This window comes from Mustelus asterias, chromosome 31 (genome assembly GCF_964213995.1).
Source record: "Mustelus asterias chromosome 31, sMusAst1.hap1.1, whole genome shotgun sequence".
Taxonomy (NCBI): Eukaryota; Metazoa; Chordata; class Chondrichthyes; order Carcharhiniformes; family Triakidae; genus Mustelus; species Mustelus asterias.
In genome coordinates, this window is record NC_135831.1 from 2,991,083 (window position 1) to 3,004,631 (window position 13,549).

The 13,549-nt window shown below is 50.4% G+C and overlaps 1 long non-coding RNA gene across 1 annotated transcript; it reads right to left on the minus strand.

Moving 5' to 3' along the window:
* Positions 1–1,806: 1,806 nt before the first annotated feature.
* Positions 1,807–12,705, minus strand: LOC144481724 (uncharacterized). The gene is made up of 3 exons (XR_013495760.1): positions 12,613–12,705; positions 9,211–9,303; positions 1,807–6,669 (listed from the first exon to the last, which is right to left on the minus strand). It is a non-coding gene; the product is annotated as an uncharacterized LOC144481724 (long non-coding RNA).
* Positions 12,706–13,549: the final 844 nt, after the last annotated feature.

Here is a 13,549-nt window from a genome sequence, read left to right on the forward strand (position 1 = left end):
GATATGGATGCTCCTGTGTCCACTAGCGTCTCACATTGCCTGCCCCCTACTAGTGCTGACACGTAAATCCTTCCCTCCTTCTTACCCTTGTGGATGGGGGCTGCAGACCGTCAGTCTTGCTGACCTCGGAGGTCCTGTGGTTCCTCCGGTAAGAAGTTTAACAACACCAGGTTCCTCCGGTGGTCATGGATCGGTCATGGATCGGGTCGGGGGTCTCCCATGCTTATTCCGACACACTGCTTCTGTGTGTCCATATTTATTACAGTGGCTGCAATGTTTCCCACTGTTCCCAAATCTGTTCCCTTTCCGTGGAGCCCCGCAATCCCTCGCAAAGTGTCCTTGCCGGCCACAATTGTGGCAAGTCAGTTTAGACTTTGTTCCATTCCCGTTACTGTCGGCTGCTACTCTTTCTAGCCTGGGATTTCTCTTCTCCCGGTACGCCGCTAGCCCACTCTACCAACTCATCGTAATCTTGGGACATAATCACTTCCATTTTTAGGATGGCCTGGTGAGCGCTGGAGAGTCCATCCTTAAAAGCCTGGATGAACGCTCGATCTCCTCGACCTGGGTTTCCTCGTCCTGAGCACTCTTGATATACCTGGAACAACCGTTCCCCGTATTCAGAAGCTCCTTCCCCTTTTAACTGTTTTGTTGTGGTAATTCTGCTCCAGTTAGTGGGAGCATTCCCTAATACCCTCTGAATCTCTGCTTTAAACTAGGTGAAGGGTGTCTGTTGGGCATCTATCTCCGATGTTAGGGCGACTGCATGTGTCCACCGTCCCCCATTATAATCCTGTGCTGAAGGAGCGGCGGGTCCACCTGCTACCTGCCTCCACTTATCCGCTGGACAGGCTGTCCTGACCAGCTGGTGTACGTCTCTCAGGTGTAATTGGTGTCCTACCCAGAATGTGTCTAATTCTTCCCAGAATTTAGTGTTTGCGCTTCTAGGTTGTAATTTACCCAGGGAAGCCATTATCTGCTGTCTCTCAACTGGGATGAAGGGTTTATAATTTGCCTTTGGCTGCGCATCTGTTCCCCCTCGGGTTACTGGCGCTAAGTTGTGTTCTAGCGCTTCCCACTCCTCTGAAGGAGCGGTTGGTCCCTGTTGTGTGGACTCATAAGGAGATAGAGGAAGAGTTTTTACAGTTTAAATACTGCTTCAGAACCGGCGCCAAAAACATCAACGCTACACATATATTTACATCCACATTCCCCCCTTTTATCAGTCTGTGATAACCACTAACGTCGCCGTGGCTCGTTCAATTCAGGTTACAATTGTATTTTCATCAAGTCCAATATTACTTTATCTCCCTCATCCTCCGCATCCAATTCTGCCTCCACTTCTCGTCGGGCTTCCTCCTGGACCTCGTCGTCCAGTCTGGGTTTGTATCCCTCTCCATTGCATTTCTTCTAAAACCTGGTTTTGCTTTTCCAGTTCCCTCACTCTGGATTCTAATTCTCTAATCCTTTCTTTATCTTCACTCCGCTTCTTAGTAGAGGCGACTACTCGCTCAATTAGACCAGCTAACTGATGTGTTAACAATACTCCTATCTTCTTTGTCTTGTTTCTCTTTTCTTTTATCTATCCACTTTCTCTGTTGCTCTAAGGTCTGAGAAGTATCCCAGCCATCCCTCTGCATCCTCTTTATTAATGCTTGTCTGTCTGTCATGTAAACTGCAATGAGAGAACCTGCAGATCCCCTCTTTACTTCATTAGCTGCCATCTCGCGGACTTCACTGTGAATCTGGAAATACTCTTTATCAGGCTTGGCTTCGACAAGAATCGATTCAACTCCAGGTAACTGTTTAACTTCTTTATTCCCTTTTACGATGTCGGATCAGCCTTCCGTAACGGTGCGGGTTACCGAAGCCTCCAGCCATCAGAGACTGAACCCAGTCCCCGCGCTTTTTACAGTTTAAATACTGCTTCAGAACCGGCGCCAAAAACATCAACGCTACACATATATTTACATCCACATTCCCCCCTTTTATCAGTCTGTGATAACCACTAACGTCGCCGTGGCTCGTTCAATTCAGGTTACAATTGTATTTTCATCAAGTCCAATATTACTTTATCTCCCTCATCCTCCGCATCCAATTCTGCCTCCACTTCTCGTCGGGCTTCCTCCTGGACCTCGTCGTCCAGTCTGGGTTTGTATTCCTCGTCCTCACTCGTGGCGACCATCATCGGTTGAGTCGGTCGCGATCCTATCGATTCCAAGGTGGTCATCACCCGCGCGATGAGACACTTTATAATGCCAATTCCAATACTTATACACAGAACCAAGAGTATGGCATATAACCCCACATTCTTCAACCAACCAAGCCATCCTGACAGTTCCCATTCCCCCAATCCCTTGCCCTCTCTAATAGACCCTAGTTGCTGGTCAATTTGGTTCAGGTAATTAGTGAGATTAGTAGTGACCTTATCTAGTCCCAGTATGCAGTGATCCTTCACTATGGCACACAGGCCTCCTTGTCGAGCCAGCAGGTAGTCCAAGGCATATCTATTCTACTGGGCATACAGCCTGAGTTTCTCTGATTGGACGGTGATGACCCGGTGGGCCCCCAGTGGCTCGGACAAGGAACCATGCTGGGAAGTAGGGTCCCTATTGCCACCGCCTGGGGGTAAGGGTAGGACAAATAATTGGTGGCCGTACCATTGAAAAAGAAGAAATACCCCCGGTCACTATTGCCACCTTGGCTACGTGTTTTAGGCACCGTGCAGCCAAGATTAGTCCCTAGTAAAGTGTGCTCTCTACCGTAGGGACCTCACTACCCCCGGCCACTATTACTACTCCAGCACCGTGTTTCGCTACCGTCTCAAGGTTTCAATTTATACTCACGGCTTCCACTATTACCACCTCGGCAATGTGCTTCTCCACCGGAGTCCGGTTTAGGTCAGAGTTGATCAAGCTCCTTTTCCGCCCCGCTTTTCACAACATTGACAGTCCCAATACCCAACTTTACAAACTTTCATGCAATCAGATGGCAACTCTGCGTTTGTTCGCCACTGCAGAGTTTGATGTTAACCGACCTCTGCCGCTTGTGCTTCACAATCCTAAGTGCCCTTGGTGTCTCTTTGCCCACTTCAATTCCTGACCAGCGCGTGGGGGATTTCCCCTCTTAACAACCGGTCTAAGGCTGGGTGTTTGACACAGGCACTACCTTGTCCTCTTGTCGGTCAGCACAAGCAACAGTTGCTTATCACTATCAGCAGTTAGTACTTATCACTGTATCATATACAACAATACTTATTACTACAAATACCCCTTAAGTTTAACCCCTTTCAAACTGTATTCTTGACCTTGTCCGACTCCCACAGATTCAGCGATCTCGACCCCGATTGTGGCCAATCGATCGAAGCTGTACCAGCTTACCAGCAATAGGATCCTAGCCGACTACGCCAATTGTTGTGGGAAAACCACCGGAGTCAGATTTGGAGGTTTCAACAATACAGTTTTATTTAACGAAGCTTTGTGGAGAAAGGCACTGGCACTCCGCAGTACTTTAGCAGCTACCTTCTCTCAATGATACAATAGGAGTGGTTCATTTTTATACTTCTCAGACAATGGATCATCCGGACATTAACCAGTTAACACATCGTTATAGCTGAGTAGGATCGATAGTTAACACATCGTTACAGCCAGACAGATACAGACATTGGCTTTTAACATCGCATTGTTTCATAGAATGGATACATTTCCTCTTTTAGTGATTTGTCAATGACTTATTTTCGGTCTATACATACAGTGATTGGTTTTCCTGCATTTATGTATTCCCGTTCCCATCTGCGGCTAATCTCTTTATCAGACCCTACTGTCCCGGGTCTGTCCTCATCTTAAAAGTGCCTCAAGCCCTGACTGGCTCCCTGCAGTATTTGTTCCCGGCATGTAAATAACTGTCTGTCCTTCATGTTTTAATTTCAAGTAGCTGTCTGCGCTAAAAGTCAGTGCCTGCTTCATGTCTCTTTCCCAGGTAACCTTGTTATGTGCCAGGCAGCCATTTTATGTACCCACCTTTATGTTTTTCCCCACTTGAGCTAACTTCATACTACACCTTGAAGTTTCTGATCTGGACCCTAACACGATTAAAAAGAAGATACTTGCGTAAATATTTCATCGCTCATGACTTCAGAATGCCCGAACGTGCGTTATAGGTGAGGAAGTGCTCTGGAAGTGTCATCGCTGTTGTAATGTCAGAAATGATGTGGAGATGCTGGCGTTGGACTGGGGTGAACACAGTAAGAAGTCTCACAACACCAGGTTAAAGTCCAACAGGTTTATTTGGTAGCAAATAATGTCAGAAAGACAGACCATTAGCTGGAAAGGTCAATGTGTTTTGTAGCGGAAATTATACTGCAGGATCTGAGAGTGTTTTTGGAGGTCGTCCTGGGGGGGGGGGGGGGGGAATGTGAGGGGTTTTTGGATGGAGTGAAAAGTTTTTAAAGTTTATTTATCACTGTCACAAGTCGGCTTACATTAACACCGCAATGAAGTTACTCTGAAAATCCCCTAGTCATCACACTCCGGCGCCTGTTTGGGTAACACTGAGGGAGAATTTAGCACGGCCCAATGCACCCTAACCAGCACGTCTTTCGGACTGTGGGAGGAAACCGGAGCACCCGGACGAAACCCACGCAGACACGGAGGGGGAGAAGGTGCAGACTCCACACAGACAGTGACCCGAGCCGGGAATCGAACCCGGGTCCCCGGCGCTGTGAGGCAGCAGTGCTAACCCACTGTGCCGAGATGGGTGGTGTAAGCTTTTCGGAAGTGCCTGGAGGCTGGTAGAATAAGGGATATCTCTACAATGTTGAGGATGGGAGCAGTGTGGAATGAAGTTCCGGTTTCCCCCTGACCATTCTGGATCCACGGGGATCCACTCCTCCTCGAGGATCCCAAATCTACTGCTCGTTCGGCAAAGTTAACACGTCAACCGCCTCAAAGTCAGTGCCTCAAGAGCCAACCGCCTCAAGCGCCATCACACAGAGGAACTGTCACTGGCTAAGTGACTGCGCTGAAAGGGCCGAGGCTGGATTGCAAATGCTTTGGATGTGGGGAAGGCAGCAATTGCCATAGAGGCAGAATGGAATAGCAATGCAGGAGAGCAGATTTTCACTCCTCTCCCCACGAAGGACACGGTCAGCTTGAGAAGAGGTAGGTCTGTTAGAGGCACGTCCGTTAGAAACACGTCCATTAGAGGTACTGCCATTAGAGGCACGTCCGTTAGAGGTAGGTCCGTTTGAGGCACGTCCGTTAGAGGCACGTCCGTTAGAGGCACGTCCGTTAGAGGCACGTCCGTTAGAGGCAGGTCCGTTAGAGGCAGGTCCGTTAGAGGCAGGTCCGTTAGAGGTAGGTCCGTTAGAGGCACGTCCGTTAGAGGCACGTCCGTTAGAAGCACTCCCGTTAGAAGCACTCCCGTTAGAAGCACTCCCGTTAGAGGCACGTCCATTACAGGTACTTCCATTAGAGGTATGCTTTAGGCATCGGAGACAGGAACATCGTAGGCAAGACTTTTAATATTTCACATACATGTTGAGTGCAAGATAAACATGAATGTTATAAATCCTTAAGCCTGGGAGCATTTAGAAAGCGGCAGATTTGGCATGGCAACGTAGCAGTGATTATATTAAAGGCACCCAGTGAAAATGACACATCCTCACAACTCAAACAGCTAGGGACCAATTGCACAGTCACTTAACCCTGGACAGGATGTAGCTGGCAGGGTGAAACGCAGATTACCGCTAACACCGATGTGACAGCAGAAGGAATCAGTCGGACGGTTTTGGATTAAGATACAAAAATCGCTGCCCGAATATTAAAGGGTTCCCACGATCTTAGCGGGCTCCCTCGGCTTTGAGACACACCGGTATCGCTGACGCTTGGCTCCTGCTGTTTGCCCGACAGTGCTTCCCCTCCGCGTTCTCACTCTGAGGAGACGGCCGTCCGAAGCAAGCGTGCCCCCGACATTGAATGGGGGGCGGGAGGTCTCGCGGTGCAAGTGACCTGGTTCAGCTGAAGAGGGTCCTTGCGGGCCACTTCGTCCAACCGCCCCAGAGCGCCGGTGGGCGGGCCGCAGGAACACAAAGGAGCGCTTTCAGCTTTGGCGTTCCGTGATACGGGGAGGTTCAAACCCGGCGAGGCTTCCGCCACGCCGTTGTTTCGGAGAGTTAAGGCACAAAAAAAGACCCTTTTCTCCCTGGTGTCAGCGTTACAGTCGGAGTGTGTGTGTATACCGATGCTGGGGGAACATCGAGAGATTCGATGCTTGAAGCTTCAATTGGCTCTGGGCCTTCACACGGCAAGGCTGCACAGTCTGGAGTGAGAGTTTATCCTGTGGCTAACCCGGGACTGTCCCAGATACCCCTGTCCCCCTGCACCAACACGCCACCGTATCAACAAGCCCAAAATTCGAGTGAGGCAAGGAAAATACAAAGAAAATCCGTGGTTAATGAAACACTTGCAGGGTGGCCACTCCCCCCCTCCCTCCTTCTCCCTCTCTCTATCTACCTCGCCGCCACTTCCTGCTCGGTGCTCCAGCAAGTCCCAACCGCCCTCCTGCAGCACGATCGCCAGCCCCTCAGCTCGGAGGAACCTCCGTCCGCTTGTTCATGGCCGTCGCGGCGCTCCTGAGGGTGGCCAGTCTGTTCTGAAACATACTCCACACCTGACGGGGAAAGACGAGCAGGTTAACGGGTATTTAGGAGGACTTTGGCAGTCACAGAGTGGGAGGACTGCTCTCAGCAAAGCTATGCCAGAGAGAGAGAGAACGCGGGAGCCAGGGAGAGCGCGGGAGCAAGCTCGCGGGGGCAGGGGGCAGAGGGGCGAGTTACGATATTGAATTAAGTTGTTCCAGGATGGTGCAATACTGGGGCTGTTTATTCGAGTGATGGAACTTCAGTGTAAAACTCAGCACAAGGATTTACAACTGGCCACACTGCTGGATCACAGAATCCCTACAGTGCAGGAGGAGGCCATTTGGCCCATCGAGTCTGCACCAACCAAGGCCCTTTCCCTGCAACCCCAGGTATTTACCCTGCTAATCTCCCTGACGCTAATGGGCAATTTAGAATGGCCAATCCACCTAACCTACACATCTTTGGACACTAAGGGGCAATTTAGCATGGCCAATCCACCTAACCTACACATCTTTGAACACTAAGGGGCAATTTAGCATGGCCAATCCACCTAACCTGCACATCTTTGAACACTAAGGGGCAATTTAGCACGGCCAATCCACCTAACCTGCACATCTTTGAACACTAAGGGGCAATTTAGCACGGCCAATCCACCTAACCTGCACATCTTTGGGACACTAAGGGGCAATTTAGCATGGCCAATCCACCTAACCTGCACATCTTTGGACACTAAGAGACAATTTAGCACGACCAATCCACCTAACCTGCACATCTTTGAACACTAAGGGGCAATTTAGCATGGCCAATCCACCTAACCTACACATCTTTGGGACACTAAGGGGCAATTTAGCATGGCCAATCCACCTAACCTGCACATCTTTGGGACACTAAGGGGCAATTTAGCATGGCCAATCCACCTAACCTGCACATCTTTGGGACACTAAGGGGCAATTTAGCATGGCCAATCCACCTAACCTGCACATCTTTGGGACACTAAGGGGCAATTTAGCATGGCCAATCCACCTAACCTGCACATCTCTGGACACTAAGGGGCAATTTAGCATGGCCAATCCACCTAACCTGCACATCTTTGGACACTAAGGGGCAATTTAGCATGGCCAATCCACCTAACCTGCACATCTTTGGACACTAAGGGGCAATTTAGCATGGCCAATCCACCTAACCTGCACATCTTTGGACACTAAGGGGCAATTTAGCACGGCCAATCCACCTAACCCACACATCTTTGGACACTAAGGGGCAATTTAGCATGGCCAATCCACCTAACCTGCACATCTTTGGACACTAAGGGGCAATTTAGCACGGCCAATCCACCTAACCCACACATCTTTGGACACTAAGGGGCAATTTAGCACGGCCAATCCACCTAACCCACACATCTTTGGACACTAAGGGGCAATTTAGCACGGCCAATCCACCTAACCTGCACATCTTTGGACACTAAGGGGCAATTTAGCATGGCCAATCCACCTAACCTGCACATCTTTGGGACACTAAGGGGCAATTTAGCATGGCCAATCCACCTAACCTGCACATCTTTGGACACTAAGGGGCAATTTAGCATGGCCAATCCACCTAACCTGCACATCTTTGGACACTAAGGGGCAATTTAGCATGGCCAATCCACCTAACCCACACATCTTTGGACACTAAGGGGCAATTTAGCACGGCCAATCCACCTAACCTGCACATCTTTGGACACTAAGGGGCAATTTAGCATGGCCAATCCACCTAACCTGCACATCTTTGGCACTAAGGGGCAATTTAGCACGACCTAACCAGCACATCTTTCGGACTGTGGGAGGAAACCGGAGCACCCGGAGGAAACCCACGCCGACACGGAGGGAGAAGATGCAGACTCCACACAGACAGTGACCCCAAGCCGGGAATCGAGCCCGGGTCCCTGGCGCTGCGAGGCAGCAGTGCTAACCCACTGTGCCGCCGTGCCGAATCAGTCTAATCTTAGCATCACTGGAAAGACCATGCACAAGTCAGGAGAAGGTAGAAATTTGCCAATAAAGGAGGGGGGATGCTCATTCCGACAGTGTAGCCGCTACCTGGGATTTATCAATACCGGGTGCTGATTCTCTCACTCGTGTAGCTTTGTCGGTGACGAGTGATGGGAGGCACCCACTAACTCTCAACGGTGTGGCAACTTCCATCAAGTAAAGTTTACTTATTAGTGTCACAAGTAGGCTTACATTAACACCGCAATGAAGTTACTGTGAGAATCCCCTGGTCGCCACACTCCGGCGCCTGTTCGGGTAACACTGAGGGAGAATTTAGCACGGCCAATGCACCCTAACCAGCACGTCTTTCAGACTGTGGGAGGAAACCGGAGCACCCGGAGGAAACCCACGCAGACACGGGGAGAACGTGCAGACTCCGCACAGACAGTGACCCAAGGCCGGGATTCGAACCCGGGTCCCTGGCGCTGTGAGGCAGCAGTGCTAACCCACCGTGCCGCCCCTTCAGTGGGTAGAAGTGAAAGCACAACACGGGGCGAATCAATATCTGAGGTGGTAACAGCGTGAATCGCAGACACTGACCTGTGCCATTTTCTCCACGTCGCCCGTTTTCTCAGCCCAGTGGCAGAGGTTCTGGTTCAATCGAGCCATCAGCAGCACTGCTTCCTCCAGCTCCTGTCAGAAAACAGCGAGGACTCAGAGGGTGCAACTCGAAAGGAAACCACATCCTGTCACTGCCTCCATTCGCTGCTCTGCCTGCGCCTTTGCAAAGCACTGCAGCACAGTCTCTCTATCCTCGGTTAGTTTCTGTGTCTAACCCGGTCTCTCTATCCCGGGTTAGTTTCTCTGTCTAACCCGGTCTCTCTCTCTATCCCGGGTTAGTTTCTCTGTCTAACCCGGTCTCTCCCTCTATCCCGGGTTAGTTTCTGTGTCTAACCCAGTCTCTCTATCCCGGGTTAGTTTCTGTGTCTAACCCGGTCTCTCTATCCCGGGTTAGTTTCTGTGTCTAACCCGGTCTCTCTCTCTATCCCGGGTTAGTTTCTCTGTCTAACCCGGTCTCTCCCTCTATCCCGGGTTAGTTTCTGTGTCTAACCCAGTCTCTCTATCCCGGGTTAGTTTCTGTGTCTAACCCGGTCTCTCTCTCTATCCTGGGTTAGTTTCTGTGTCTAACCCGGTCTCTCACTTTCTATCCCGGGTTAGTTTCTGTGTCTAACCCAGTCTCTCTCTCTCTCTATCCCGGGTTAGTTTCTGTGTCTAACCCGGTCTCTCTCTCTATCCCGGGTTAGTTTCTCTGTCTAACCCGGTCTCTCCCTCTATCCCGGGTTAGTTTCTGTGTCTAACCCGGTCTCTCTCCCTCCCTCTATCCCTGGTTAGTTTCTCTGTCTAACCCGGTCTCTCTCCCTATCCTGGGTTAGTTTCTGTGTCTAACCCAGTCTCTCTCTCTATCCCAGATTAGTTTCTGTGTCTAACCCAGTCTCTCTCTCTCTCTCTATCCTGGGTTAGTTTCTGTGTCTAACCCAGTCTCTCTCTCTCTCTATCCCAGATTAGTTTCTGTGTCTAACCCAGTCTCTCTCTCTCTATCCTGGGTTAGTTTCTGTGTCTAACCCGGACTCTCTCTCTATCCCGGGTTAGTTTGTGTGTCTAACCCGGTCTCTCCCTCTATCCTGGGTTAGTTTCTGTGTCTAACCCAGTCTCTCTCTCTCTCCCTATCCTGGGTTAGTTTCTGTGTCTAACCCAGTCTCTCTCTCTATCCCGGGTTAGTTTCTGTGTCTAACCCGGTCTCACTCTCTCTCTATCCCGGGTTAGTTTCTCCGTCTAACCCAGTCTCTTTCTCTATCCAGGGTTAGTTTCTGTGTCTAACCCAGTCTCTCTCTTTCTCTATCCAGGGTTAGTTTCTGTGTCTAAACTGGTCTCTCCCTCTCTCTATCCCGGGTTAGTTTCTGTGCCTAACCCAGTCTCTCTCTCTCTATCCCGGGTTAGTTTCTGTGTCTAACCCGGTCTCTCTCTCTATCCTGGGTTAGTTTCTGTGTCTAACCCGGTCTCTCCCTCTCTCTATCCTGGGTTAGTTTCTGTGTCTAACCCAGTCTCTCTCTCTATATCCCGGGTTAGTTTCTGTGTCTAACCCGGTCTCTCTATCCCGGGTTAGTTTCTGTGTCTAACCCGGTCTCTCTATCCCGGGTTAGTTTCTGTGTCTAACCCAGTCTCTCTCGCTCTCTATCCCGGGTTAGTTTCTGTGTCTAACCCAGTCTCTCTCGCTCTCTATCCCGGGTTAGTTTCTGTGTCTAACCCGGTCTCTGTCTTTCTATCCCGGGTTAGTTTCTGTGTCTAACCCGGTCTCTGTCTTTCTATCCCGGGTTAGTTTCTGTGTCTAACCCAGTCTCTCTCGCTCTCTATCCCGGGTTAGTTTCTGTGTCTAACCCGGTCTCTCTCTCTATCCCGGGTTAGTTTCTGTGTCTAACCCGGTCTCTCTCTCTATCCCGGGTTAGTGTCTCTGTCTAACCCGGTCTCTCTCTCTCTATCCCGGGTTAGTTTCTGTGTCTAACCCGGTCTCTCCCTCTATCCCGGGTTAGTTTCTCTGTCTAACCCGGTCTCTCTCTCTATCCCGGGTTAGTTTCTGTGTCTAACCCGGTCTCTCTCTCTATCCCGGGTTAGTTTCTGTGTCTAACCCGGTCTCTCTCTCTATCCCGGGTTAGTTTCTGTGTCTAACCCGGTCTCTCTCTCTATCCCGGGTTAGTGTCTCTGTCTAACCCGGTCTCTCTCTCTCTATCCCGGGTTAGTTTCTGTGTCTAACCCGGTCTCTCCCTCTATCCCGGGTTAGTTTCTCTGTCTAACCCGGTCTCTCTCTCTATCCCGGGTTAGTTTCTGTGTCTAACCCGGTCTCTCCCTCTATCCCGGGTTAGTTTCTGTGTCTAACCCGGTCTCTCTCTCTATCCCGGGTTAGTTTCTGTGTCTAACCCGGTCTCTCTCTCTATCCCGGGTTAGTTTCTGTGTCTAACCCGGTCTCTCTCTCTATCCCGGGTTAGTTTCTGTGTCTAACCTGGTCTCTCTCTCTATCCCGGGTTAGTTTCTGTGTCTAACCCGGTCTCTGTCTCTCTATCCCGGGTTAGTTTCTGTGTCTAACCCAGTCTCTCCCTCTATCCCGGGTTAGTTTCTGTGTCTAACCCGGTCTCTCCCTCTATCCCGGGTTAGTTTCTGTGTCTAACCCGGTCTCTCTCTCTATCCCGGGTTAGTTTCTGTGTCTAACCCGGTCTCTCTCTCTATCCCGGGTTAGTTTCTGTGTCTAACCCGGTCTCTCTCTCTATCCCGGGTTAGTTTCTGTGTCTAACCTGGTCTCTCTCTCTATCCCGGGTTAGTTTCTGTGTCTAACCCGGTCTCTGTCTTTCTATCCCGGGTTAGTTTCTGTGTCTAACCCGGTCTCTCTCTCTATCCCGGGTTAGTTTCTGTGTCTAACCCGGTCGGTCTCTGTCTTTCTATCCCGGGTTAGTTTCTGTGTCTAACCCAGTCTCTCTCTCTCTATCCTGGGTTTTTTACAAGGATGTTGCCTGGTATGGAAGGGCTTAGTTATGAGGAGAGATTGGGTAAACTGGGGTTGTTCTCACTGGGAAGACGGAAGATGAGGGGCGACCTAATAGAGGTCTGTGTCTAACCCAGTCTCTCTCTATCCTGGGTTAGTTTCTGTTTCTAACCCAGTTTCTCTCCCTCTCAGGTTAGTTTTGGTTTCTAACCCAGCCTCTCAATCCCAAGTTAGTTTCGGTTTCTAACCCGGTTTCTCGCCATCCCTGGTTAGTCTCTGATCCAGTTTCTATCTCAGGTTAGTTTCGGTTTCTAACCCGGTTTCTCTCCATCCCGGGGTTAGTTTCTGATCCAGTTTCTCTCTCTATGCCGGGTTAATTCTGGTGAATTTTAACTTTTGGGGATTTTTTTGCTCTCTCACCTCACCCCCCGGTTGCTGGTACCCTATTTTCCCTCAGTGCCGCCTCTCACCTGGTTGATGCTCCGCTGGAAAGCCAGTTTTGCCGCCTCGAATTCAGCGGCCGAAAGATCGGCGCCGCCGTTTCGCGCCATTTTTCGCCGGGGCCGCTGTTACCGCTTCTGCGCATGTGCGGCCTGTTTGTGACACTACGCCTGCGCGGCGCCGGCACTGCCGTCCACCGCGCCTGCGTTCTACCACAGCAGCTCCTCAGTGCCACGGCGTCCACTTTTGTGCCTCTGCCCCCACTGCGCTTGCGCGGTGATGCAGCCTTGGCTTTAGTGTGCTGCCCTCCCCAGTCAACTTGCCATTCAAATGCCACACTTTGCAGGCATTGCCAAATCTCTTCACTTTTCCCGCCAAATGTCTTTTACCCATCTCCTATCACGGTTTGAGAGCAGAACAGGTTTTCTTCTGGCCCAGTATTGACCCACGTCTTAGTGCTGTTAGTGGGATCTTGCTGTGCATAAATCACCTGCCGACCTTCCTAACAGATAAAGAGAGACTAGCTCTGGTGCACTGAGTAACTTTAACACAGAATCCCTCCAGTGCAGGAAGAGGCCATTCAGCCCATCGGTCCTGTACGGACTCTCCGACAGAGCATCTTACCCAGACCGTTCCATCTGTCCTATCCCTGTTGGGCTAAGCACTGAGAAGCTCCCAATGAATGGAGGCATTGGTTTCACACAGGTGACAGCACACCACTTCACGGTAAGTCACATTGACCAGTTTTTAAAAAAAACGCAATTGCCTTTTGAAATTTGGCATGTCAGCTACGACTCTCACCAACAGTTACAGATGCCCCATAGAAAGCATTCTTTCTGGATGTATCACAGCTTGGTCTGGGCTCCTGCTCCGCCCAAGATCGCAAGGAACTACAAAAGGTTGTGAATGCAGCCCAATCCATCACGCAAACCCAGCCTCCCATCCATTGACTCTGTCTACACTTCC